This window comes from Oncorhynchus gorbuscha, unplaced genomic scaffold, assembly GCF_021184085.1.
Source record: "Oncorhynchus gorbuscha isolate QuinsamMale2020 ecotype Even-year unplaced genomic scaffold, OgorEven_v1.0 Un_scaffold_2053, whole genome shotgun sequence".
Taxonomy (NCBI): Eukaryota; Metazoa; Chordata; class Actinopteri; order Salmoniformes; family Salmonidae; genus Oncorhynchus; species Oncorhynchus gorbuscha.
In genome coordinates, this window is record NW_025746657.1 from 20,001 (window position 1) to 45,919 (window position 25,919).

The 25,919-nt window shown below is 47.8% G+C and overlaps 1 pseudogene; it reads left to right on the forward strand.

The window, feature by feature from the left end:
- The window catches only part of LOC124024899, a 48,114-nt pseudogene that overhangs the window by 19,994 nt on the left and 2,201 nt on the right, over positions 1 to 25,919 (forward strand).

The window sequence follows — 25,919 nt, forward strand, 5'->3', positions numbered from 1 at the left end:
TCTGTCAGCTTTGTAAAGGAGGACCAGCTCCCCACCCCTCTACATTCTGTCAGCTTTGTAAAGGAGGACCAGATCCCCACCCCTCTACATTCTGTCAGCTTTGTAAAGGAGGACCAGCTCCCCACCCCTCTACATTCTGTCAGCTTTGTAAAGGAGGACCAGGACCAGATCCCCACCCCTCTACATTCTGGCAGCTTTGTAAAGGAGGACCAGCTCCCCACCCCTCTACATTCTGTCAGCTTTGTAAAGGAGGACCAGCTCCCCACCCCTCTACATTCTGTCAGCTTTGTAAAGGAGGACCAGCTCCCCACCCCTCTACATTCTGTCAGCTTTGTAAAGGAGGACCAGGACCAGATCCCCACCCCTCTACATTCTGTCAGCTTTGTAAAGGAGGACCAGCTCCCCACCCCTCTACATTCTGTCAGCTTTGTAAAGGAGGACCAGCTCCCCACCCCTCTACATTCTGTCAGCTTTGTAAAGGAGGACCAGCTCCCCACCCCTCTATATTCTGTCAGCTTTGTAAAGGAGGACCAGCTCCCCACCCCTCTATATTCTGTCAGCTTTATAAAGGAGGACCAGCTCCCCACCCCTCTATATTCTGTCAGCTTTATAAAGGAGGACCAGATCCCCACCCCTCTACATTCTGTCAGTTTTATAAAGGAGGACCAGCTCCCCACCCCTCTACATTCTGTCAGCTTTGTAAAGGAGGACCAGATCCCCACACCTCTACATTCTGTCAGCTTTGTAAAGGAGGACCAGCTCCCCACCCCTCTACATTCTGTCAGCTTTGTAAAGGAGGACCAGCTCCCCACCCCTCTACATTCTGTCAGCTTTGTAAAGGAGGACCAGATCCCCACCCCTCTACATTCTGTCAGCTTTGTAAAGGAGGACCAGATCCCCACCCCTCTACATTCTGTCAGCTTTGTAAAGGAGGACCAGATCCCCACCCCTCTATATTCTGTCAGCTTATCTGCTTGGTTCTTTTGCCTTTTCATCTTTTAATGGTTTGTTTTGAGGAATTTCCTCTTTCACTCTCTCCGTCGTTGAGCGTTGCCATGGTAATCAGGTAGCGTATTGAGTGGTGTGTGTGTGTAGGGGAATGCTAGGAGAGGTTCCTCTGCGTAGGTTGTCCTTGACAACGGGCCCTGAACCCCCCTTGCTCAAGTCTCTAATTGTAAATGGATAACGTTGGAGAACTCTGCCTTTCAGTCTGTATTACAACTGCCTCTGCATGGCTATTCTGTCACAATATGGAGCTGTAGGGTTGGTGTGGACCCTTGCCTTTCAGTCTGTATTACAACTGCCTCTGCATGGCTATTCTGTCACAATATGGAGCTGTAGGGTTGGTGTGGACCCTTGCCTTTCAGTCTGTATTACAACTGCCTCTGCATGGATATTCTGTCACAATATGGAGCTGTAGGGTTGGTGTGGACCGAAACAGCATTCCCTTTCACCTACATAGTAAACACTGTCCTCTGCTGTTGTCTGAGAGTTTCATTAACAATGTCTCAATCATTAAAAGATCCTGTCAGGTATTTAATACATCTGCATTTTACATTTAGGTAGCAGCAGACCACCCTGCATCCCACTATGTTAACCAGCAGCAGACCACCCTGCATCCCACTATGTTAGGTAGCAGCAGACCACCCTGCATCCCACTATGTTAGGTAGCAGCAGACCACCCTGCATCCCACTATGTTAGGTAGCAGCAGACCACCCTGCATCCCACTATGTTAGGTAGCAGCAGACCACCCTGCATCCCACTATGTTAGGTAGCAGCAGACCACCCTGCATCCCACTATGTTAGGCAGCAGCAGACCACCCTGCATCCCACTATGTTAGGTAGCAGCAGACCACCCTGCATCCCACTATGTTAGGTAGCAGCAGACCACCCTGCATCCCACTATGTTAGGTAGCAGCAGACCACCCTGCATCCCACTATGTTAGGTAGCAGCATACCACCCTGCATCCCACTATGTTAGGTAGCAGCATACCACCCTGCATCCCACTATGTTAGGTAGCAGCAGACCACCCTGCATCCCACTATGTTAGGTAGCAGCATACCACCCTGCATCCCACTATGTTAGGCAGCAGCAGACCACCCTGCATCCCACCACCCTGCATCCCACTATGTTAGGTAGCAGCATACCACCCTGCATCCCACTATGTTAGGCAGCAGCAGACCACCCTGCATCCCACTATGTTAGGTAGCAGCAGACCACCCTGCATCCCACTATGTTAGGTAGCAGCAGACCACCCTGCATCCCACTATGTTAGGTAGCAGCAGACCACCCTGCATCCCACTATGTTAGGTAGCAGCATACCACCCTGCATCCCACTATGTTAGGTAGCAGCAGACCACCCTGCATCCCACTATGTTAGGTAGCAGCAGACCACCCTGCATCCCACTATGTTAGGTAGCAGCAGACCACCCTGCATCCCACTATGTTAGGTAGCAGCATACCACCCTGCATCCTACTATGTTAGGTAGCAGCATACCACCCTGCATCCCACTATGTTAGGTAGCAGCAGACCACCCTGCATCCCACTATGTTAGGTAGCAGCATACCACCCTGCATCCCACTATGTTAGGTAGCAGCAGACCACCCTGCATCCCACTATGTTAGGCAGCAGCAGACCACCCTGCATCCCACTATGTTAGGTAGCAGCATACCACCCTGCATCCCACTATGTTAGGTAGCAGCAGACCACCCTGCATCCCACTATGTTAGGTAGCAGCAGACCACCCTGCATCCCACTATGTTAGGTAGCAGCAGACCACCCTGCATCCCACTATGTTAGGTAGCAGCAGACCACCCTGCATCCCACTATGTTAGGTAGCAGCAGACCACCCTGCATCCCACTATGTTAGGTAGCAGCATACCACCCTGCATCCCACTATGTTAGGCAGCAGTATACCACCCTGCATCCCACCACCCTGCATCCCACTATGTTAGGTAGCAGCATACCACCCTGCATCCCACTATGTTAGGTAGCAGCATACCACCCTGCATCCCACTATGTTAGGCAGCAGCATACCACCCTGCATCCCACTATGTTAGGTAGCAGCATACCACCCTGCATCCCACTATGTTAGGCAGCAGCATACCACCCTGCATCCTACTATGTTAGGCAGCAGTATACCACCCTGCATCCCACCACCCTGCATCCCACTATGTTAGGTAGCAGCATACCACCCTGCATCCCACTATGTTAGGTAGCAGCATACCACCCTGCATCCCACTATGTTAGGCAGCAGCATACCACCCTGCATCCCACTATGTTAGGCAGCAGCATACCACCCTGCATCCTACTATGTTAGGCAGCAGTATACCACCCTGCATCCCACCACCCTGCATCCCACTATGTTAGGTAGCAGCATACCACCCTGCATCCCACTATGTTAGGCAGCAGCATACCACCCTGCATCCTACTATGTTAGGCAGCAGTATACCACCCTGCATCCCACCACCCTGCATCCCACTATGTTAGGTAGCAGCATACCACCCTGCATCCCACTATGTTAGGCAGCAGCATACCACCCTGCATCCCACTATGTTAGGTAGCAGCATACCACCCTGCATCCCACTATGTTAGGTAGCAGCATACCACCCTGCATCCCACTATGTTAGGTAGCAGCATACCACCCTGCATCCCACTATGTTAGGTAGCAGCATACCACCCTGCATCCCACTATGTTAACCAGCAGCATATCACCCTGCATTCCACTATGTTAGGTAGCAGCATACCACCCTGCATCCCACTATGTTAGGCAGCAGCATACCACCCTGCATCCTACTATGTTAGGTAGCAGCATACCACCCTGCATCCCACTATGTTAGGCAGCAGCATACCACCCTGCATCCTACTATGTTAGGTAGCAGCAGACCACCCTGCATCCTACTATGTTAGGCAGCAGCATACCACCCTGCATACCACCCTGCATCCTACTGCTGGCTTGTTTCTGAAGCTTAGCAGGGTTGGTCCTGGTCAGTCCCTGGATGGGAGACCAGATGTTGCTAGAAGTGGTGTTGGAGGGCCAGTAGGAGGCACTCTTTCCCAATGCCCCAGGGCAGTGATTGGGGACATTGCCCTGTGTAGGGTTGCTATCTTTCGGATGGGATGTTAGATGGGTGTCCTGCCTCTCTGTGGTCACTAAAGATCCCATGGCACTTATTGTAATAGTAGGGGTGTTAACCCCGGTGTCCTGCCTCTCTGTGGTCACTAAAGATCCCATGGCACTTATTGTAATAGTAGGGGTGTTAACCCCGGTGTCCTGCCTCTCTGTGGTCACTAAAGATCCCATGGCACTTATTGTAATAGTAGGGGTGTTATAACCCCGGTATCCTGCCTCTCTGTGGTCACTAAAGATCCCATGGCACTTATTGTAATAGTAGGGGTGTTAACCCTGGTATCCTGCCTCTCTGTGGTCACTAAAGATCCCATGGCACTTATTGTAATAGTAGGGGTGTTAACCCCGGTATCCTGCCTCTCTCTGGTCACTAAAGATCCCATGGCACTTATTGTAATAGTAGGGGTGTTAACCCTGGTATCCTGCCTCTCTGTGGTCACTAAAGATCCCATGGCACTTATTGTAATAGTAGGGGTGTTAACCCTGGTATCCTGCCTCTCTGTGGTCACTAAAGATCCCATGGCACTTATTGTAATAGTAGGGGTGTTAACCCCGGTATCCTGCCTCTCTGTGGTCACTAAAGATCCCATGGCACTTATTGTAATAGTAGGGGTGTTAACCCTGGTATCCTGCCTCTCTGTGGTCACTAAAGATCCCATGGCACTTATTGTAATAGTAGGGGTGTTAACCCCGGTGTCCTGCCTCTCTGTGGTCACTAAAGATCCCATGGCACTTATTGTAATAGTAGGGGTGTTAACCCTGGTGTCCTGCCTCTCTGTGGTCACTAAAGATCCCATGGCACTTATTGTAATATAGTAGGGGTGTTAACCCCGGTATCCTGCCTCTGTGTGGTCACTAAAGATCCCATGGCACTTATTGTAATAGTAGGGGTGTTAACCCTGGTGTCCTGCCTCTCTGTGGTCACTAAAGATCCCATGGCACTTATTGTAATAGTAGGGGTGTTAACCCCGGTGTCCTGCCTCTCTGTGGTCACTAAAGATCCCATGGCACTTATTGTAATAGTAGGGGTGTTAACCCCGGTATCCTGCCTCTCTGTGGTCACTAAATATCCCATGGCACTTATTGTAATAGTAGGGGTGTTAACCCTGGTGTCTTGACTCTGTGGTCACTAAAGATCCCATGGCACTTATTGTAATAGTAGGGGTGTTAACCCCGGTGTCCTGCCTCTCTGTGGTCACTAAAGATCCCATGGCACTTATTGTAATAGTAGGGGTGTTAACCCCGGTGTCCTGCCTCTCTGTGGTCACTAAAGATCCCATGGCACTTATTGTAATAGTAGGGGTGTTATAACCCCGGTATCCTGCCTCTCTGTGGTCACTAAAGATCCCATGGCACTTATTGTAATAGTAGGGGTGTTAACCTCGGTGTCTTGACTCTGGTCACTAAAGATCCCATGGCACTTATTGTAATAGTAGGGGTGTTAACTCTGGTATCCTGCCTCTCTGTGGTCACTAAAGATCCCATGGCACTTATTGTAATAGTAGGGGTGTTAACCCCGGTATCCTGCCTCTCTGTGGTCACTAAAGATCCCATGGCACTTATTGTAATAGTAGGGGTGTTAACCTCGGTGTCTTGACTCTGGTCACTAAAGATCCCATGGCACTTATTGTAATAGTAGGGGTGTTAACCCTGGTGTCTTGACTCTGGTCACTAAAGATCCCATGGCACTTATTGTAATAGTAGGGGTGTTAACCCCGGTGTCCTGCCTCTCTGTGGTCACTAAAGATCCCATGGCACTTATTGTAATAGTAGGGGTGTTATAACCCCGGTATCCTGCCTCTCTGTGGTCACTAAAGATCCCATGGCACTTATTGTAATAGTAGGGGTGTTAACCCTGGTATCCTGCCTCTCTGTGGTCACTAAAGATCCCATGGCACTTATTGTAATAGTAGGGGTGTTAACCCCGGTGTCCTGCCTCTCTGTGGTCACTAAAGATCCCATGGCACTTATTGTAATAGTAGGGGTGTTAACCCTGGTGTCCTGCCTCTCTGTGGTCACTAAAGATCCCATGGCACTTATTGTAATATAGTAGGGGTGTTAACCCCGGTATCCTGCCTCTGTGTGGTCACTAAAGATCCCATGGCACTTATTGTAATAGTAGGGGTGTTAACCCTGGTGTCCTGCCTCTCTGTGGTCACTAAAGATCCCATGGCACTTATTGTAATAGTAGGGGTGTTAACCCCGGTGTCCTGCCTCTCTGTGGTCACTAAAGATCCCATGGCACTTATTGTAATAGTAGGGGTGTTAACCCCGGTATCCTGCCTCTGTGGTCACTAAAGATCCCATGGCACTTATTGTAATAGTAGGGGTGTTAACCCTGGTGTCTTGACTCTGTGGTCACTAAAGATCCCATGGCACTTATTGTAATAGTAGGGGTGTTAACCCCGGTGTCCTGCCTCTCTGTGGTCACTAAAGATCCCATGGCACTTATTGTAATAGTAGGGGTGTTAACCCCGGTGTCCTGCCTCTCTGTGGTCACTAAAGATCCCATGGCACTTATTGTAATAGTAGGGGTGTTATAACCCCGGTATCCTGCCTCTCTGTGGTCACTAAAGATCCCATGGCACTTATTGTAATAGTAGGGGTGTTAACCCCGGTGTCTTGACTCTGGTCACTAAAGATCCCATGGCACTTATTGTAATAGTAGGGGTGTTAACTCTGGTATCCTGCCTCTCTGTGGTCACTAAAGATCCCATGGCACTTATTGTAATAGTAGGGGTGTTAACCCCCGGTATCCTGCCTCTCTGTGGTCACTAAAGATCCCATGGCACTTATTGTAATAGTAGGGGTGTTAACCCGGTGTCTTGACTCTGGTCACTAAAGATCCCATGGCACTTATTGTAATAGTAGGGGTGTTAACCCTGGTGTCTTGACTCTGGTCACTAAAGATCCCATGGCACTTATTGTAATAGTAGGGGTGTTAACCCCGGTGTCCTGCCTCTCTGTGGTCACTAAAGATCCCATGGCACTTATTGTAATAGTAGGGGTGTTAACCCCGGTATCCTGCCTCTCTGTGGTCACTAAAGATCCCATGGCACTTATTGTAATAGTAGGGGTGTTAACCCCGGTATCCTGCCTCTGTGGTCACTAAAGATCCCATGGCACTTATTGTAATAGTAGGGGTGTTAACCCCGGTGTCCTGCCTCTCTGTGGTCACTAAAGATCCCATGGCACTTATTGTAATAGTAGGGGTGTTAACCCCGGTGTCCTGCCTCTCTGTGGTCACTAAAGATCCCATGGCACTTATTGTAATAGTAGGGGTGTTAACCCCGGTGTCTTGACTCTGGTCACTAAAGATCCCATGGCACTTATTGTAATAGTAGGGGTGTTAACCCTGGTATCCTCTCTGTGGTCACTAAAGATCCCATGGCACTTATTGTAATAGTAGGGGTGTTAACCCTGGTATCCTGCCTCTCTGTGGTCACTAAAGATCCCATGGCACTTATTGTAATAGTAGGGGTGTTAACCCCGGTGTCCTGCCTCTCTGTGGTCACTAAAGATCCCATGGCACTTATTGTAATAGTAGGGGTGTTAACCCCGGTGTCCTGCCTCTCTGTGGTCACTAAAGATCCCATGGCACTTATTGTAATAGTAGGGGTGTTAACCCCGGTGTCTTGACTCTGGTCACTAAAGATCCCATGGCACTTATTGTAATAGTAGGGGTGTTAACCCTGGTATCCTCTCTGTGGTCACTAAAGATCCCATGGCACTTATTGTAATAGTAGGGGTGTTAACCCTGGTATCCTGCCTCTCTGTGGTCACTAAAGATCCCATGGCACTTATTGTAATAGTAGGGGTGTTAACCCTGGTATCCTGCCTCTCTGTGGTCACTAAAGATCCCATGGCACTTATTGTAATAGTAGGGGTGTTAACCCGGTATCCTGCCTCTCTGTGGTCACTAAAGATCCCATGGCACTTATTGTAATAGTAGGGGTGTTAACCCCGGTGTCCTGCCTCTCTGTGGTCACTAAAGATCCCATGGCACTTATTGTAATAGTAGGGGTGTTAACCCCGGTGTCCTGCCTCTCTGTGGTCACTAAAGATCCCATGGCACTTATTGTAATAGTAGGGGTGTTAACCCTGGTGTCCTGCCTCTCTGTGGTCACTAAAGATCCCATGGCACTTATTGTAATAGTAGGGGTGTTAACCCCGGTATCCTGCCTCTCTGTGGTCACTAAAGATCCCATGGCACTTATTGTAATAGTAGGGGTGTTAACCCCGGTGTCCTGCCTCTCTGTGGTCACTAAAGATCCCATGGCACTTATTGTAATAGTAGGGGTGTTAACCCCGGTGTCCTGCCTCTCTGTGGTCACTAAAGATCCCATGGCACTTATTGTAATAGTAGGGGTGTTAACCCTGGTGTCTTGACTCTGGTCACTAAAGATCCCATGGCACTTATTGTAATATAGTAGGGGTGTTAACCCCGGTATCCTGCCTCTCTGTGGTCACTAAAGATCCCATGGCACTTATTGTAATAGTAGGGGTGTTATAACCCCGGTATCCTGCCTCTCTGTGGTCACTAAAGATCCCATGGCACTTATTGTAATAGTAGGGGTGTTAACCCCGGTGTCCTGCCTCTCTGTGGTCACTAAAGATCCCATGGCACTTATTGTAATAGTAGGGGTGTTAACCCTGGTGTCTTGACTCTGGTCACTAAAGATCCCATGGCACTTATTGTAATATAGTAGGGGTGTTAACCCCGGTATCCTGCCTCTCTGTGGTCACTAAAGATCCCATGGCACTTATTGTAATAGTAGGGGTGTTATAACCCCGGTATCCTGCCTCTCTGTGGTCACTAAAGATCCCATGGCACTTATTGTAATAGTAGGGGTGTTATAACCCCGGTATCCTGGCTAAATTCTCAATCTGGCTCTCAAACTATAAGTCACCTAATCATCCCCAGGTTCCAATTGGTCAATTCATCCCCCTCCTCTCCCCTGTACCTATTCCCCAGGTAGAATGTGTTCTCAACTTGTAAAATAAATCCGCTGTTGCTGTCGTAATATCTGATTCAACTGTAAACCACAGCAGCAACATGTGGTGGTTTGGATGAGATGGAGCTGCCAGGGATAGACAGATGCCTAGATAGTATGACCTTGCTTTGTCTGCTCCTTTGTTGCTCTCGCTAATGGGCCACCTCAACCTCACGGAGCGATCGGAAAGATCGGCATCCGAGGTCACGAGAGGGCCTTGGCCTAAACCCCCACCTCTCCTCACCCGTCCTCCCCCTCTCCACTTCCCCTCGGCCTTGTCTCTCTCTGATTAGAAAGTTATCTGCTCCAAGGCTCACTGCATTCCTGCCATTCCTGAGTCCTCACGGAACTAAAGTGGTATTCTACTGCCCCTCTCCTCTCTCATTTTCTCTGTCTTCTCTCCGTTTGGCCCTGTTAAAATCTGCCCCTCTCCTCTCTAATTTTCTCTGTCTTCTCTCCGTTTGGCCCTGTTAAAATCTGCCCCTCTCCTCTCTAATTTTCTCTGTCTTCTCTCCGTTTGGCCCTGTTAAAACCTGCCCCTCTCCTCTCTCATTTTCTCTGTCTTCTCTCCGTTTGGCCCTGTTAAAACCTGTACATCTCATCTGGTACTGGTCTGGACTGCAGGGTTAGTGTGGTGGAGACCATCAGACTGAGGGTTAGTGTGGTGGGGACCATCAGACTGCAGGGTTAGTGTGGTGGGTGGAGACCATCAGACTGCAGGGTTAGTGTGGTGGGTGGAGACCATCAGACTGCAGGGTTAGTGTGGTGGGTGGAGACTATCAGACTGCAGGGTTAGTGTGGTGGGTGGAGACCATCAGACTGCAGGGTTAGTGTGGTGGGTGGAGACCATCAGACTGAGGGTTAGTGTGGTGGGTGGAGACCATCAGACTGCAGGGTTAGTGTGGTGGAGACCATCAGACTGCAGGGTTAGTGTGGTGGAGACCATCAGACTGCAGGGTTAGTGTGGTGGAGACCATCAGACTGTAGGGTTAGTGTGGTGGAGACCATCAGACTGCAGGGTTAGTGTGGTGGAGACCATCAGACTGCAGGGTTAGTGTGGTGGAGACCATCAGACTGCAGGGTTAGTGTGGTGGAGACCATCAGACTGCAGGGTTAGTGTGGTGGAGACCATCAGACTGCAGGGTTAGTGTGGTGGAGACCATCAGACTGCAGGGTTAGTGTGGTGGAGACCATCAGACTGCAGGGTTAGTGTGGTGGAGACCATCAGACTGCAGGGTTAGTGTGGTGGAGACCATCAGACTGAGGGTTAGTGTGGTGGAGACCATCAGACTGCAGGGTTAGTGTGGTGGAGACCATCAGACTGTGGGTTAGTGTGGTGGAGACCATCAGACTGTGGGTTAGTGTGGTGGAGACCATCAGACTGCAGGGTTAGTGTGGTGGAGACCATCAGACTGCAGGGTTAGTGTGGTGGGTGGAGACCATCAGACTGAGGGTTAGTGTGGTGGGTGGAGACCATCAGACTGAGGGTTAGTGTGGTGGAGACCATCAGACTGCAGGGTTAGTGTGGTGGGTGGAGACCATCAGACTGCAGGGTTAGTGTGGTGGGTGGAGACCATCAGACTGCAGGGTTAGTGTGGTGGGTGGGTGGAGACCATCAGACTGCAGGGTTAGTGTGGTGGAGACCATCAGACTGCAGGGTTAGTGTGGTGGAGACCATCAGACTGCAGGGTTAGTGTGGTGGGTGGAGACCATCAGACTGCAGGGTTAGTGTGGTGGAGACCATCAGACTGAGGGTTAGTGTGGTGGGTGGAGACCATCCGACTGAGGGTTAGTGTGGTGGAGACCATCTGACTGCAGGGTTAGTGTGGTGGGTGGAGACCATCCGACTGAGGGTTAGTGTGGTGGGTGGAGACCATCCGACTGCAGGGTTAGTGTGGTGGAGACCATCAGACTGCAGGGTTAGTGTGGTGGAGAGCATCAGACTGCAGGGTTAGCGTGGTGGGTGGAGACCATCAGACTGCAGGGTTAGCGTGGTGGGTGGAGACCATCAGACTGCAGGGTTAGTGTGGTGGAGACCATCAGACTGCAGGGTTAGTGTGATGGAGACCATCAGACTGCAGGGTTAGTGTGGTGGAGACCATCAGACTGCAGGGTTAGTGTGGTGGAGACCATCAGACTGCAGGGTTAGTGTGGTGGAGACCATCAGACTGCAGGGTTAGTGTGGTGGAGACCATCAGACTGCAGGGTTAGTGTGGTGGAGACCATCAGACTGCAGGGTTAGTGTGGTGGAGACCATCAGACTGCAGGGTTAGTGTGGTGGAGACCATCAGACTGCAGGGTTAGTGTGGTGGGTGGAGACCATCAGACTGCAGGGTTAGTGTGGTGGGTGGAGACCATCAGACTGCAGGGTTAGTGTGGTGGGTGGAGACCATCAGACTGCAGGGTTAGTGTGGTGGGTGGAGACCATCAGACTGCAGGGTTAGTGTGGTGGGTGGGGACCATCAGACTGAGGGTTAGTGTGGTGGGTGGAGACCATCAGACTGAGGGTTAGTGTGGTGGAGACCATCAGACTGCAGGGTTAGTGTGGTGGAGACCATCAGACTGCAGGGTTAGTGTGGTGGAGACCATCAGACTGCAGGTTAGTGTGGTGGAGACCATCAGACTGAGGGTTAGTGTGGTGGAGACCATCAGACTGAGGGTTAGTGTGGTGGAGACCATCAGACTGAGGGTTAGTGTGGTGGAGACCATCAGACTGAGGGTTAGTGTGGTGGAGACCATCAGACTGAGGGTTAGTGTGGTGGAGACCATCAGACTGAGAGGATATTTCTGTTTACTGTTGGTGACTCCCTGTTCTTTCTCCTCCTTACTCCCTCCCCATCTCTCCTCCCCTCCCTCTACCTCTCTCTCTCTCTACCTCCCCACCTCTCTCTCCCTCCCCACTTCTATCTCTACATCCCCTTCTCTTTACCTCTCTCTCCCTCCCCACCCCCCACCTCACCTCTCTCTCCTTCCCCACCACTCTCTCTCCCTCCCCACCTCTCCTCTCTCCCTCTCTACCTCTCTCTCCCTCCCCACCTCACCTCTCTCTCCTTCCCCACCACTCTCTCTCCCTCCCCACCTCTCTCCCCCCCACCTCACCTCTCTCTCCTTCCCCACCACTCTCTCTCCCTCCCCACCTCTCTCCTCTCTACCTCTCTCTCCCTCCCCTCCCCACCTCACCTCTCTCTCCTTCCCCACCACTCTCTCTCCCTCCCCACCTCTCTCCTCTCTCTCCCTCTCTCCCTCTCTACCTCTCTCTCCCTCCCCTCCCCACCTCACCTCTCTCTCCCTCCCCTCCCCACCTCATCTCTCTCTCCCTCCCCACCTCTCTCCCTCCCCACCTCTCTCCCTCTCCCTCCCCACCTCTCTCCCTCCCCACCTCTCTCCCTCCTCTCTCCTCTCTCTCTCTCTCCCTCCTCTCTCTCTCTCTCCCTCCTCTCTCTCTCTCTCCCTCCTCTCTCTCCCTCTCCCTCCTCTCTCTCCCTCCCCACCTCTCTCTCCCTCCCCTCCCCACCTTACCTCTCTCTCCCTCCCCTCCCCACCTCACCTCTCTCTCCCTCCCCACCTCTCTCCCTCCCCACCTCTCTCCCTCCCCACCTCTCTCTCCCTCCTCTCTCCTCCCTCTCTCTCCCTCCTCTCTCCTCTCTCTCCCTCCTCTCTCCTCTCTCTCCCTCCTCTCTCCTCTCTCTCCCTCCTCTCTCTCCTTCCTCCCCACCTCTCTCTCCTCTCTCCTCTGTCCCCCCCCCCCCAATCCCCTCAGCATGTATGCTTTCCATGCAGTAGACAATCAGCACCTCCAGTTCTTGTGGGATTGGACCCAGCACAACCTGACCATCCGGGCCGGGAAACTGTTCTTCCGATCCAACCCTAAACTCTGCATGTCGGAGATCCGGAAGATGTGGCAGAGGACGGGCATCACAGAGAAGTTTGAGGAGGACGACTTCAGGAACAACGGAGACCGAGCAAGCTGTACGATACTTATATTATACTGTACTGTACAGCTCTATGATATTATACTGTACAGCTCTATGATATTATACTGTACAGCTCTATGATATTATACTGTACAGCTCTATGATATTATACTGTACAGCTCTATGATATTATACTGTACAGCTCTATGATATTATACTGTACAGCTCTATGATATTATACTGTACTGCTCTATGATATTATACTGTACTGCTCTATGATATTATACTGTACAGCTCTATGATATTATACTGTACTATACAGCTCTATGATAGTATACTGTACTGCTCTATGATATTATACTGTACAGCTCTATGATATTATACTGTACAGCTCTATGATATTATACTGTACAGCTCTATGATATTATACTGTACTGCTCTATGATATTATACTGTACTGCTCTATGATATTATACTGTACAGCTCTATGATATTATACTGTACTATACAGCTCTATGATATTATACTGTACAGCTCTATGATATTATACTGTACTATACAGCTCTATGATATTATACTGTACTGCTCTATGATATTATACTATACAGCTCTATGATATTATACTGTACTATACAGCTCTATGATATTATACTGTACAGCTCTATGATATTATACTGTACAGCTCTATGATATTATACTGTACAGCTCTATGATATTATACTGTACTGCTCTATGATATTATACTGTACTGCTCTATGATATTATACTATACAGCTCTATGATATTATACCATACAGCTCTATGATATTATACTGTACTATACAGCTCTATGATATTATACTGTACTGCTCTATGATATTATACTGTACTGCTCTATGATATTATACTATACAGCTCTATGATATTATACTGTACTGCTCTATGATATTATACTGTACTGCTCTATGATATTATACTGTACAACTCTATGATATTATACTGTACAGCTCTATGATATTATACTGTACTATACAGCTCTATGATATTATACTGTACTATACTGCTCTATGATATTATACTGTACTATACAGCTCTATGATATTATACTGTACAGCTCTATGATATTATACTGTACTGCTCTATGATATTATACTGTACTATACAGCTCTATGATATTATACTGTACTGCTCTATGATATTATACTATACAGCTCTATGATATTATACTGTACTGCTCTATGATATTATACTGTACAGCTCTATGATATTATACTGTACTATACAGCTCTATGATATTATACTGTACTATACAGCTCTATGATATTATACTGTACTGCTCTATGATATTATACTGTACAGCTCTATGATATTATACTGTACTGCTCTATGATATTATACTGTACTATACAGCTCTATGATATTATACTGTACTATACAGCTCTATGATATTATACTGTACAGCTCTATGATATTATACTGTACTATACAGCTCTATGATATTATACTGTACAGCTCTATGATATTATACTGTACAGCTCTATGATATTATACTGTACAGCTCTATGATATTATACTGTACAGCTCTATGATATTATACTGTACAGCTCTATGATATTATACTGTACAGCTCTATGATATTATACTGTACAGCTCTATGATATTATACTGTACAGCTCTATGATATTATACTGTACAGCTCTATGATATTATACTGTACTGTACTGCTCTATGATATTATACTGTACAGCTCTATGATATTATACTGTACAGCTCTATGATATTATACTGTACAGCTCTATGATATTATACTGTACAGCTCTATGATATTATACTGTACAGCTCTATGATATTATACTGTACAGCTCTATGATATTATACTGTACAGCTCTATGATATTATACTGTACAGCTCTATGATATTATACTATACAGCTCTATGATATTATACTGTACTGCTCTATGATATTATACTGTACAGCTCTATGATATTATACTGTACAGCTCTATGATATTATACTGTACTATACAGCTCTATGATATTATACTGTACTGCTCTATGATATTATACTGTACTATACAGCTCTATGATATTATACTATACAGCTCTATGATATTATACTGTACAGCTCTATGATATTATACTGTACTGCTCTATGATATTATACTGTACAGCTCTATGATATTATACTGTACAGCTCTATGATATTATACTGTACAGCTCTATGATATTATACTGTACAGCTCTATGATATTATACTGTACTATACAGCTCTATGATATTATACTGTACAGCTCTATGATATTATACTGTACAGCTCTATGATATTATACTATACAGCTCTATGATATTATACTGTACTATACAGCTCTATGATATTATACTGTACAGCTCTATGATATTATACTATACAGCTCTATGATATTATACTGTACTATACAGCTCTATGATATTATACTGTACAGCTCTATGATATTATACTGTACTATACAGCTCTATGATATTATACTGTACAGCTCTATGATATTATACTGTACAGCTCTATGATATTATACTATACAGCTCTATGATATTATACTGTACAGCTCTATGATATTATACTGTACTATACAGCTCTATGATATTATACTGTACAGCTCTATGATATTATACTATACAGCTCTATGATATTATACTGTACAGCTCTATGATATTATACTGTACTATACAGCTCTATGATATTATACTATACAGCTCTATGATATTATACTGTACTATACAGCTCTATGATATTATACTATACAGCTCTATGATATTATACTGTACAGCTCTATGATATTATACTGTACAGCTCTATGATATTATACTGTACTATACAGCTCTATGATATTATACTGTACTGCTCTATGATATTATACTGTACAGCTCTATGATATTATACTATACAGCTCTATGATATTATACTGTACAGCTCTATGATATTATACTGTACAGCTCTATGATATTATACTGTACAGCTCTATGATATTATACTATACAGCTCTATGATATTATACTGTACTGTACAGCTCTATGATATTATACTGTACAGCTCTATGATATTATACTGTACTATACAGCTCTATGATATTATACTGTACTGCTCTATGATATTATACTGTACAGCTCTATGATATTATACTGTACTGCTCTATGATATTATACTATACAGCTCTATGATATTATACTATACTGCTCTATGATATTATACTGTACTGCTCTATGATATTATACTGTACAGCTCTATAATACCATACTTTATATTTAACAGCTCTATACTATACAGCTCTATAATACCATACTTTATTTTAAACCTTTTTAGTTACTACATTGCAGTACCAGTCAAAAGTTTGGACACCTACTCATTCAAGTTCTCTTTTTTAGTTTTGCTATTTTCTACATTAGTGAAAACATCCAAACTATGAAATAACACGTATACAATTATGTAGTAACTAAAATAGTTAAACAAATCAAAATATAGATTTTAGATTTGAGATTCTTCAAAGTAGCCACCCTTTGCCTTGATGACAGCTTAGCACACTTGGCATTCTCTCAAACAGCTTCATGAGGAATACTTTTCCAACGGTCTTGAAGGAGTTCCCACATATGCTGAGCACTTGTTGGCTTTTTTTCCTTCACTCGGTGGTCCAACTCATTCCAAACCATCTCAATTGGGTTGAGGTCAGGTGATTGTGGAGGCCAGCTCATCTGATGCAGCACTCCATCACTCTCCTTCTTGGTCAAATGGCCCTTACACAACCTGAAGGTGTGTTGGGTCATTCTCCTGTTGAAAAACAAATGATAGTCCCACTAAGCGTAAACCAGATGGGATGGCGTATCGCTGCAGAATGCTGTGGTAGCCAGGCTGGTTTATTCTAACTAAATCAGTGTCACTGGCAAAGCATCCCCACACCATCACACCACCTCCGCCATGCTTCACGGTGGGAACCACATACCATCACACCACCTCCTCCATGCTTCACGGTGGGAACCACATACCATCACACCACCTCCTCCATGCTTCACGGTGGGAACTCCACACCATCACACCACCTCCTCCATGCTTCACGGTGGGAACCACACACCATCACACCACCTCCTCCATGCTTCACGGTGGGAACCACACACCATCACACCACCTCCTCCATGCTTCACGGTGGGAACCCCACACCATCACACCACCTCCTCCATGCTTCACGGTGGGAACCACACACCATCACACCACCTCCTCCATGCTTCACGTTGGGAACCACACATGCAGAGATCATCCGTTCACCTAATCTGCATCAGACCAAAGGACAAATTTCCACCGGTCTAATGTACCATTGCTCGTGTTTCTTGGCCCAAGCAAGTATTTTTCTTGTTTGTGTCCTTTAGTAGTGCTTTATTTGCAGCAATTCAATCATGAAGTCCTGATTCACACAGTCTCCTCTGAATAGTTGATGTTGAGATGTGTCTGCTACTTGAACTGGGCTGCAATCTGAGGTGCAGTCAACTCTAATGAACGTATCCTCTGCAGTAGAGGTAACACTGGGTCTTCCTTTCCTGTGGCGGTCCTCGAGAGACAGTTTCATCATCAGCGCTTGAGGGTTTTTACGACTGCACTTGAAGAAACTTTCAAAGTTCTTGAAATGTTCCGATTGACTGTTGTTTCTCTTTGCTTATTTGAGTTGTTCTTTTGATAATGTGGACTTGTTCTTTTAGGAAATGGGGATATCTTCTGTATACCACCCCTACCTTGTCACAACACAACTGATTGGCTCAAATGCATTGAGAAGGAAAGAAATTACACAAATTAGCATTTTAACATGGCACACCTGTTAATTGAAATGTATTCCAAGTGATTACATCATGAAGCTGCTTGAGAGAATGAAAACACATTTTTACCTTTATTTTACTAGGCAAGTCAGTAAAGAACAAATGTTTATTTTCAATGACGGCCTAGGAACAGTGGGTTAACTGCCTGTTCAGGGGCAGAACAACAGATTTGTACCTTGTCAGCTCGGGATTCGAACTTGCAACCTTTCGGTTACTAGTCCAACGCTCTAACCACTAGGCTACCCTGCTAAGAGTGTGCCAAGCTGTCATCAAGGCAAAAGGGTGGCTACTTTGAAGAATCTGAAATATATTTTGATCAGTTTAACACTTTTTTGGTTACTACATGATTCCATATGTGTTATTTCATCGTTTTGATGTCTTAACTATTATTCTACAATGTGAAAATTGTCAAAATAAAGAAAAACCCTGGAATGAGTAGGTGTGTCCAAACCTTTGACTGGTACTGTATATACTGCATGGTTCAGCCATGTCCATTCATTGAAACAATAGCTGTGTACTGCATGTGGAGTGGCAGGTAGCCTAGTGGTTAGAGCATTGGGCCAGTAACTGAAAGGTTGCTGGATCAAATCTCTGAGCTGACAAGGTAAAAATCTGTTGTTCTGCCCCTGAACAAGGCAGGAAGAAAAATAAGAATTTGTTCATAACTGACTTGCCTAGTTAAATAAAGGTCAAATAAATGTTTCAGCCATGTCCATTCGTTGAAGATATAGTTGTGTACTACATGGTTCAGCCCACACCATATTGCCCTCGACAGCAAACTCTGGAAACAAACAAGTTCTACTTTTCCTGCTCTCACCACATAGACAATGTAATGGGCTGGTTTGATCTCACCACTGAGACAATGTAATGGGCTGGTTTGATCTCAACACTGAGACAATGTAATGGGCTGGTTTGATCTCACCACTGAGACAATGTAATGGGCTGGTTTAATCTCGACACTGAGACAATGTAATGGGCTGGTTTGATCTCACCACTGAGACAATGTAATGGGCTGGTTTGATCTCAACACTGAGACAATGTAATGGGCTGGTTTAATCTCGACACTGAGACAATGTAATGGGCTGGTTTGATCTCAACACTGAGACAATGTAATGGGCTGGTTTGATCTCGACACTGAGACAATGTAATGGGCTGGTTTGATCTCGACACTGAGACAATGTAATGGGCTGGTTTGATCTCGACACTGAGACAATGTAATGGGCTGGTTTAATCTCGACACTGAGACAATGTAATGGGCTGGTTTGATCTCAACACTGAGACAATGTAATGGGCTGGTTTGATCTCACCACTGAGACAATGTAATGGGCTGGTTTGATCTCACCACTGCTGGTTTGATCTCACCACTGAGACAATGTAATGGGCTGGTTTGATCTCACCACTGAGACAATGTAATGGGCTGGTTTGATCTCACCACTGAGACAATGTAATGGGCTGGTTTGATCTCACCACTGAGACAATGTAATGGGCTGGTTTGATCTCACCACGGAGACAATGTAATGGGCTGGTTTGATTCGATGTTTCTAAGCACTTGTAGGATTAGGGCTGGTCGTTGTGATTGGTTGTATTCTCCAGGTGAGCTGACTGTGGTTGTGATTGGTTGCCAGGTGAACAGGCTTTGTAAATTGTGTGATTGGTTGTGTTCACCAGGTGAGAGTAAGATCTTGCGGTTCAAGTCCAACAGTACGATGTCTAACCGTATCAAAGTGACCTGGCAGCGCTACAGACCCCCAGACTATAGAGACCTCATCTCATTCATACTATACTACAAGGAGGCGTAAGTTACTCTACAGTCAGTCTGTCTGTACTTCCTCTATATCCTAGAACATCCTCTAACCCATCACTCTACTTCCTCTATATCCTAGAACATCATCTAACCCATCAGTCTACTTCCTCTATATCTAACCCTAACCCATCAGTCTCTCTACTTCCTCTATATCCTCTAACCCTTCAGTCTCTACTTCCTCTATATCTAACCCTAACCCATCAGTCTGGCTCTACTTCCTCTATATCCTCTAACCCATCAGTCTGGCTCTACTTCCTCTATATCCTCTAACCCATCAGTCTGGCTCTACTTCCTCTATATCCTCTAACCCATCAGTCTGTCTCTACTTACTCTATATCCCCTAACCCATCAGTCTGTCTCTACTTCCTCTATATCCTCTAACCCATCAGTCTGTCTCTACTTCCTCTATATCCCATAACCCATCACTCTACTTCCTCTATATCCCATAACCCATCACTCTACTTCCTCTATCCTCTAACCCATCAGTCTGCCTCTACTTCCTCTATATCCTCTAACCCATCAGTCTGCCTCTACTTCCTCTATATCCTCTAACCCATCACTCTAATTCCTCTATATCCTCTAACCCATCAGTCTGTCTACTTGCTCTATATCCTCTAACCCATCAGTCTGTCTCTACTTCCTCTATATCCTCTAACCCATCAGTCTGTCTCTACTTCCTCTATATCCTCTAACCCATCACTCTACTTCCTCTATATCCTCTAACCCATCACTCTACTTCCTCTATATCCTCTAACCCATCAGTCTCTCTACTTCCTCTATATCCTCTAACCCATCAGTCTGTCTCTACTTCCTCTATATCCTCTAACCCATCAGTCTGCCTCTACTTCCTCTATATCCTCTAACCCATCAGTCTGTCTCTACTTCCTCTATATCCTCTAACCCATCAGTCTGCCTCTACTTCCTCTATATCCTCTAACCCATCACTCTAATTCCTCTATATCCTCTAACCCATCAGTCTGTCTACTTCCTCTATATCCTCTAACCCATCAGTCTGTCTCTACTTCCTCTATATCCCCTAACCCATCAGTCTGTCTCTACTTCCTCTATATCCTCTAACCCATCAGTCTGTCTCTATATCCTCTAACCCATCAGTCTGCCTCTACTTCCTCTATATCCTCTAACCCATCAGTCTGCCTCTACTTCCTCTATATCCTCTAACCCATCAGTCTGCCTCTACTTCCTCTATATCCCCTAACCCATCAGTCTCTCTACTTCCTCTATATCCTCTAACCCATCAGTCTGTCTCTACTTCCTCTATATCCTCTAACCCATCAGTCTGCCTCTACTTCCTCTATATCCTCTAACCCATCACTCTAATTCCTCTATATCCTCTAACCCATCAGTCTGTCTACTTCCTCTATATCCTCTAACCCATCAGTCTGTCTCTACTTCCTCTATATCCCCTAACCCATCAGTCTGTCTCTACTTCCTCTATATCCTCTAACCCATCAGTCTGTCTCTATATCCTCTAACCCATCAGTCTGCCTCTACTTCCTCTATATCCTCTAACCCATCAGTCTGCCTCTACTTCCTCTATATCCTCTAACCCATCAGTCTGCCTCTACTTCCTCTATATCCCCTAACCCATCAGTCTCTCTACTTCCTCTATATCCTCTAACCCATCAGTCTGTCTCTACTTCCTCTATATCCTCTAACCCATCAGTCTGTCTCTACTTCCTCTATATCCTCTAACCCATCAGTCTGTCTCTACTTCCTCTATATCCTCTAACCCATCAGTCTGTCTCTACTTCCTCTATATCCTCTAACCCATCAGTCTGTCTCTACTTCCTCTATATCCCTAACCCATCAGTCTGTCTCTACTTCCTCTATATCCTCTAACCCATCAGTCTGTCTCTACTTCCTCTAACCCATCAGTCTGTCTCTACTTCCTCTATATCCTCTAACCCATCAGTCTGCCTCTACTTCCTCTATATCCTCTAACCCATGCGTCTGCCTCTACTTCCTCTATATCCTCTAACCCATGCGTCTCCCTCTCCTCCAGTGCGTACCAGAACATCACAGAGTTTGACGGTCAGGACGGTTGTGGCTCCAACAGTTGGAACATGGTGGACGTGGACCTTCCCCAGGAGAAGAATTCTGACCCAGGGTTCTACTGTCACCTCTCAAGCCCTGGACCCAGTACGCCATCTACGTCAAGGCCATCACTCTGGTGGCAGAGGATAGACACATCCTGGGAGCCAAGAGTGAAGTCGTCTACATCAGAACCAGCCCCTCAGGTAAAGGACAGGGGTGGAGGGGTTAGGGTGGAGGGGTTAGACATCCTGGGAGCCAAGAGTGAAGTCGTCTACATCAGAACCAGCCCCTCAGGTAAAGGACAGGGGTGGAGGGGTTAGGGTGGAGGGGTTAGGGTGGAGGGGTTAGACATCCTGGGAGCCAAGAGTGAAGTCGTCTACATCAGAACCAGCCCCTCAGGTAAAGGACAGGGGTGGAGGGGTTAGGGTGGAGGGGTTAGGGTGGAGGGTTAGGGTGGAGGGGGTTAGGGTGGAGGGGTTAGGGTGGAGGGGTTAGGGTAGAGGGGTTAGGGTAGAGGGTTAGGGTAGAGGGGTTAGGGTAGAGGGGTTAGGGTAGAGGGGTTAGGGTAGAGGGGTTAGGGTAGAGGGGTTAGGGTAGAGGGGTTAGGGTAGAGGGGCTAGGGTAGAGGGGTTAGGGTGGAGGGGTGAGGGGTAGAGGGGGGTGGTAGAGGGGTGAGGGGGTAGAGGGTTGAGGAGTGGAGGGGTCAGGGGTGGAGGGGGAGGGGGTAGGTGAGGGGTTAGGGTGGAGGGGTCAGGGTGGAGGGGTCAGGGTGGAGGGGTGGAGGTGTAGGGGTTAGGGTGGAGGGGTCAGGGTGTAGGTGGAGGGGTTAGGGTGGAGGGGTCAGGGTGGAGGGTTAGGGTGGAGGTGGAGGTGTAGGGGTTAGGTGGAGGGGTTAGGGTGGAGGGGTGGAGGGGTGGAGGGTTAGGGTGGGGTGGAGGGTGGAGGGGTTAGGGTGGAGGGGTTGGGGTGGAGGGTAAGAACAGACCTGGAGGGGTCAGGGTGGAGGGGTCAGGGTGGAGGTCAGGGTGGAGGGGTTACCATCTGGAGAGGTCATGGTGGATGGTTGGAACTGTTATTAATAACAGACCTGATGTATAATATGGGGGTTGTCCCTGGATGTGAGAACTGGAATAATGTAATCTGTTTCCTGTAGAGCCGTCCATGTCCCTGGATGTGAGAACTGTTATAATATAATCTGTTTCCTGTAGAGCCGTCCATGCCCCTGGATGTGAGAACTGTTATAATATCATCTGTTTCCTGTAGAGCCGTCCATGTCCCTGGATGTGAGAACTGTTATAATATAATCTGTTTCCTGTAGAGCCGTCCATGTCCCTGGATGTGAGAACTGTTATAATATAATCTGTTTCCTGTAGAGCCGTCCATGTCCCTGGATGTGAGAACTGTTATAATATAATCTGTTTCCTGTAGAGCCGTCCATGTCCCTGGATGTGAGAACTGTTATAATATAATCTGTTTCCTGTAGAGCCGTCCATGCCCCTGGATGTGAGAACATACTCTAACTCCTCTACCAACCTGGTGGTCCGCTGGTCTCCCCCTGCCTCCCCCAACGGGAACCACACCTATTACCTGGTCCGCTGGCAGCAACAGGCTGAAGACAGAGAGCTATACCAACACAACTACTGCTCTAAAGGTCACTACCCTGACCCCTCTCCCTGACCCCTCCACCCTGACCCCTCCACCCTGACCCCTCCACCCTGATCCCACCACCCTGACCCCTCCACCCTGACCCCCGACCCTAACCCCTCCACCCTGACCCTCCAACCCTAACCCCTCCACCCTGACCCCTCCAATCCTAACCCCTCCACCCTGACCCCCACCCTAACCCTCCTAACCCCTGACCCCTCCACCCTAACCCCTCCACCCTAACCCCTCCACCCTCCACCCTGACCCCTCCACCCTAACCCCCCCTCCACCCTGACCCCTCCTCCTTCCACCCTGACCCTAACCCCTCCACCCTGACCCCTCCAACCCTCCACCTGACCCCTCCACCCTGACCCCTCCCCCTACCCCTCCACCCTGACCCCTCCACCCTGACCCCTCCACCCTGACCCCTCCACCCTGACCCCTCCACCCCTCCACCCCCCTCCACCCTGACCCCTCCACCCTGACCCCCCTCCACCCTGACCCCTCCACCCTGACCCCTCCACCCTGACCCCTACCCTCCACCCTGACCCCCACCCTGACCCCTACCCTGACCCCACCCTGACCCCTACCCCTGACCCCTACCCTGACCCCTGACCCCTACACCCTGACCCCCCTACACCCTGACCCCTACCCTACATCCTGACCCCCCTCCCCTGACCCTCCACCCTCCACCCTGACCCCTCCACCCTGACCCCTCCACCCTGACCCCTCCACCCCTGACCCTCCACCCTGACCCCTACACCCTGACTCCTCCACCCTGACCCCTCCACCCTGACCCCTCTCTCTGTCTCTCCTCAGAACTGAAGATCCCGGTCCGTATAGCTGCTACCGGGTTGACTGACATGGAGGAGGACCTGAAGCCTACTAAACCAGACGTTGGTGGGGGGGACAAGGGGCCGTGCTGTCCCTGTCCTAAATCTGTAGGAGACCTGGAGGCAGAGGCAGCTGACGCTTCATACAGAAAAGTCTTTGAGAACTTTTTACACAACTCTATCTTTACCCCCAGGTAAGCAGATCACAGGCCGTAACACACACACCTGGGGAGGATCCAGTAGGACCCAACCTAAATCTTCTGAAACGGAAAACAAATATGAGGCGTCTTGTTGAACAAATGGCCATTTATACTGAACAAAAATATAAACACAACATGTAAAGTGTTGGTCCCATGTTTCATGAGATGAAATAAAAGATCCCAGAAATGCTCCATTCTCACAAAAACCTTATTCCTCTCAAATTCTGTGCACAAATATGTTTAAATCCCTGTCAGTGAGCATTTCTCCTTTGCCAAGATAATCCATCCACCTGACAGGTGTGGCATATCAAGAAGCTGAATAAATATCATGATCATTACGCAGTACGGTTGACTGGCGTGAACCCGGTTACTGAGATTTAACGGGAGTATTTTTCCTTGCATAAATAACTCAGAAACCGGTTAATTCTAATAAATTATTGAAATTAACAGCATGGCGTGAAAATGAACTGTTAAATTATATGTGATGACTAAATCTGGTTTCTCTACAGCATCTGATGATGAATCAATTCTCAGGGTGGGGGATGGACGGCCCGTCTCAGGGTGGGGGATGGACGGCCCGTCTCAGGGTGGGGGACGGACGGCCCGTCTCAGGGTGGGGTGCGGACGGCCCGTCTCCGGGTGGGGTGCGGACGGCCCGTCTCCGGGTGGGGGGCGGACGGCCCGTCTCCGGGTGGGGTGCGGGCGACGAAGGCCCGTCTCCGGGTGGGGGGCGGACGGCCCGTCTCAGGGGTGGGGGGGGTGGGGGCGGACGGCCCGTCTCAGGGTGTTACCATCTGGGTGGTCTGTTACCATCTGGGTGGTCTGTTACCATCTGGTTGCTCTGTTACCATCTGGTTGGTCTGTTACCATCTGTGACCATCTGGTTGCTCTGTTACCATCTGGTTGGTCTGTTACCATCTGGGACCATCTGGTTAGTCTGTTACCATCTGGTTGGTCTGTTACCATCTGGTTGGTCTGTTACCATCTGGTTGGTCTGTTACCATCTGGGACCATCTGGTTGGTCTGTTACCATCTGGGACCATCTGGTTGGTCTGTTACCATCTGGTTGGTCTGTTACCATCTGGTTGGTCTGTTACCATCTGGTTGGTCTGTTACCATCTGGGACCATCTGGTTGGTCTGTTACCATCTGGGACCATCTGGTTGGTCTGTTACCATCTGGTTGGTCTGTTACCATCTGGGTGGTCTGTTACCATCTGGTTGATCTGTTACCATCTGGGACCATCTGGTTGGTCTGTTACCATCTGGTTGGTCTGTTACCATCTGGTTGCTCTGTTACCATCTGGTTGCTCTGTTACCATCTGGGACCATCTGGTTGGTCTGTTACCATCTGGTTGGTCTGTTACCATCTGGTTGGTCTGTTACCATCTGGGACCATCTGGTTGGCCTGTTACCATCTGGTTGGTCTGTTACCATCTGGTTGGTCTGTTACCATCTGGTTGCTCTGTTACCATCTGTTTGGTCTGTTACCATCTGGTTGGTCTGTTACCATCTGGTTGGTCTGTACCATCT